A 4,475-nucleotide genomic window follows, 5' to 3' on the forward strand; every position below is an offset into this window, starting at 1 on the left:
TCGAGGTCACCCGATCATTCTGTTTATAATCTCAGGCCTGGTGCCCTTGATCTTGGTTAGTTTATTCCCAATTTTTTCTACTTTCAACCACACACCTAGGTAACCACTTTTATTGATTTCCCTCCAGAGTTTCTTTTTGGAAGTACAAAGAAATATACAAATATACATTCTCCAAGCATGTAGAAATAGGCTTAAAATTAACAACAAAGCCAATTGAAAATACAGAAAATTGCAGTGTTCCAGGTAAAGAGTGAAGTAAGTCTGGGAGTTGTTAGCAGGTAGATAATCTCTAAAGCCAATGGAGTGAAAGAGATAAAGAAGGAGAGAGGAGGCAAAAGAGGGGAGAAAGAAAAAGGACCACCCTTTAGAGTCAGCTGGGGGGAAAAAACACAAAGAAGCAGAAGGAAAAATCAAGAGAGACTGACTATTTTAAGAAGAGAGGAGTGAGTAAGTAGTCAGTTGTGTTTTTGCTCCTACTGCGAGGAGATCTGCATGAACCAACCTGGAAAGACAGCCAAGCAAAGAGAGAGTTCAGAGTAAAATATATCTACGATCCCACTTTTGCAAAAATCAATCTAATTGGTATGTATATTCACATGTTCAGTGAGTAGAAACAAGTCTGGAAGACTTTAAATAAAACATGCTAATAGGGGAAACGCTGGTGAGCGGGTTTGTGGAAAGGGGTGGCTTTTTTACTTTGGATCCCTCAGTTTTGTTTGCATTTTTTTACCGCAAGAATACATTCTTTTTGTAAGGAAAAAAGATTTGTAAAAGGAGGGAAACTATTATTTAAGACCATCTATATTCAAAATTTCGGAGGCTGTAGAGAATGGGGGTTTAGAGAGCTAGCTTCAGAATCCAATGAACATGAGTTTAAACCCCAGCTCCATCCCTTGAACAAATGAATCTCTCTGAGCCTGTTTCCTCATTCCTGTAAAATGGCGATTATGATAATTACCTCACAGGATTATGATATATAATTAACTATGTTTATGGAGAAATACAAGTAAAGCATTTAGTACAGTGACTGTCATACAGAAAAGGCTCAATTAATATTAGCTGGCCTTTAAAATAGTTGCTACTAGCTCGAACCAGTCAATTGGAATGCTGCAAACTTAGGCCACATTATTTTGATCCCTCTAGAAAAGCTGTCACTACAGTGATTCTTCTGTGTCATGTTCTGGACCTCCACTGAAGGCCTTTATAAGAAACAGTGATGGGAAGTCTGCCTATCTATTACCAGGATCCATCTCATGTAACCACCCACTGTACCAGGGAACTCAGGGGGATCTGCATCTACCAGAGAGAGTATGCGAGATCACCTCCAGCAGAAGTTGCATGTGTATTTATATTTTCTCTCATTTTTAAAAATTTTTATTGTTTTACAATGCACATAATATATTAGCTCGTCGGTGTGTACGTATAGTTTACAAACAAATATACCTATATTAGGGAGTTTAACAATTTTTACCCATGGAATATTAACCATGGAAGTTTGGAAAGCAGTATCTTCTTTATGAGTTCTTCTCAATTTAGGGTCACAAAAAGCTGTGATTCTCCCAAGCAATTAGATTATCGCTGCTAATAAATACAATCACTCTTGTCGTTAGTTGTATGCCTTCCCTTCTCAGTTTTGACTGCTAGGAACCTCAGAGCCAAATTTATAACCCAGCTGTATGTACAGAATGCCTGTGACTGGCATGCTAAAGGCTATGGTATGAGCACGGCATCTGGAACCACATTGCCTGTGTCCAAATCCCACTTATTTCCTGTGCGAACTTAGCAAGTTACTTAACCTCTCTGTGCCTCAGTTTCCTCAAATGTTAAATGATAATTGTAATAGTAATTACCTCATAGGATGATTATAAAGATTAAATGAGATTCTACATATAAAGAAATTAGAACAATGCTCAGCATATAGTAAGCACTCAAATATTATTTATGTTGTTATTATTGTTACTGACTCTCATTCTATGATTTCCTTACCCTTGCTTTTCTTCAGTCCCATTTTTGCTACTTTGTATTTTAGTAAGGTATTTCAAAACCTTTTTTAGAAAGAGTATAAGCAAACAACCACATAAATATATTTTTTTAACATGCCAGGCACTGTGTTAGGTGCTTGAAGAATACAAAAATAAAGAAAAGATTGTTTCTGCCTTCAGGGAAATGCTCACACAAATAGCCATAACCCAAGTACAGAACATAGGAAACCATGCAGTAGAGGTGTCTAAGTGCTATGAGGACATGGAACATCCATGAAGGCTTCCTAGAGAAGGTGACGTGGAAGCCACACTAACCAGGAGACAAAGACATGGAGCAGGTATTCCAGGCAGAGAGCAATGGATGATCCAAGACAGAATATCTGGGACAGATGTGCTACCTATACCGCTGCATACAGTGAGTGCTCAATAAATCCCTGTTTTTGATAATTTGATTCAAGGAGTGTGGAGAAGGATAGGAAGAGACAACCAGACAATGCCTTTTTTAAAGGAAGTGAAAAAGAACAAGAGCAGAACCAAATCCTCTGAGGTGGGAAGATAAACTTGCCTGCCAGGCCTGGAAACAGGTGTGAAAAATAGGTAAGCAGCAGTTGCTTTGAGGGAGGAGGGAATGGAAGGTGTAGGAGTGGGAAAAGGGAGGGGTACTCTGCCTCGTTATGTCTGTACTGCAGAACAAAGGCCCAAAGCCCTTGACATTTCCCAGTGGGCCCGGAGATAGAACTTTCCTTTTCTTTCATGGTGTGGCCTCAACCTCAGGCCTTCCAGAAGCACATTTGGTCACAATCTTTTAAGATGTCCTCTCATCTCTAAGCAGAGAAATCCCAGATAACTTCAGCTACACATTCCCTTCATCTGGAGGTATCTAAAGAGTGAGTCTGAAAACAAAGGCTCTAAAATCACAGTTAACTCCCTGCCCCAAATGTCGCTAAGAAGGGACAGAGTATGGTAAGCAAAGCACAACATTTGAAGTTGGACAGAACCGGCTTTTAATTATAGCTTCTGACAAGACGCTAACCCAGGTAAGCCCCAGATTCCTCGTCTGTAACATGGGGATATCAATGTTTGCCTCACAGTCTTGTTTAGGAGGACAACAGGACACCACATATATGTGCCTAGTACTCAGCATCTCTGAACTCCACGTGCTCATGAAAATGAATAAGCTGCTGCTTATTGAGCACCTCTGCTGTGTCAGGCACTGTGCGAAGTGCTTTATTTGTGTTACTGGTTCACTGGTGAAGTGGTGGCCCATGTCTTTCAGAATGTGGCAACAACGCGGGCTCTTTCCCTTCTTCTGCCCTTGCAGCCTTGATCTCCTGAAGTCAGTAGTCGATCTTTAGAACATCTCAGGTGTTGTCAGAAGGCTTGGTATCACTAAGGGCTATAGTTCAACTTCCTCAGTGCTTACAACGTTTAGTGAAAAATTTGAAGCAACCTAAAGGACCCTTTTCCCCAAAAAAGATTATGGTAAGTAATATCTGTTTAGATTTCACGTAAAGAGATTACAACCTCATTTTCCTTTCTGAATCAACTTTTTCTTCTTTCTGCTTCCTTAAGGTCATGTTTCCCAAGTTGGCTGCTCATTGGAATCACCAGGAGTGGTTAAAACAATGCTTCGCTCTCACCTCAAGAGATTGTGATATATAATTGATCTAGAGGGCAGCCTGGGCCTCTGGAGTTTTAAAAAATTCCCAGAGATTCTAACATGCATTTAAGATGAGAACTACTGCCTCCTAAGTTCTCAGTTTAAAAAATTTTCTATCTACCTTCTACCTTAAGAAATACATTTTTAAACAAAAATGGAATGACATTTATATATTGTTCTACTTTTTGCTTCTTTTTACCCAACAATATATTACGGCTCTCTCTCTTTGTCAGTACACATAAAATTACCTCGCACCCTTTAGCAGCTGCAGAATATTTTATTGTAGGGGTGTACAGTAATGTATTTAAGCAATCCCTTGCAAATGGATATTTAGGTTGTTTCCAGTTTTTCACTATTACAAGCAACATACTGGTTTTGATAAATAAACAAAGGAAGTCCTTCGTATTGTCATTTGCTGGGCACATGCATGCAATTCTTATGGCTGGAGTGGCTTCTGAGTCCTTGAAGGGACAGGATCCAATGGGCTCTGTGAGGTCAAGGGCTGGCTGGGCTGACCGGAACCATGGCCACCTCTGTGGCTGTATCTCAGCTTTTTGATCTAAGGGAGGAGGTGGCCTGGGTACAGAGTTTTCCTTCTTCTCCACAGGGTGCCTTTTGATGTGTTAGCCTGTGGCCAAGGAGGTTGGAGGCGCTTTGGGAGGCTATCAGAAGAGGTGGAACATGACAGTTAGAATCAGCCAGCATTTATTTGTCTGAAGCTAGGCCCAGTCCACAGAGCCAAGGGATGGAAGAGGGTCAGAGAGCAGCAAATCCAAGCCAGGCCTGAATCTAGACAGAGCTTTTCACAGGAATAACTATCCCTTTTCCTGGAC

The sequence above is a fragment of the Pteropus vampyrus genome, unplaced genomic scaffold (genome assembly GCF_000151845.1).
Source record: "Pteropus vampyrus isolate Shadow unplaced genomic scaffold, Pvam_2.0 Scaffold177, whole genome shotgun sequence".
NCBI lineage: Eukaryota > Metazoa > Chordata > Mammalia > Chiroptera > Pteropodidae > Pteropus > Pteropus vampyrus.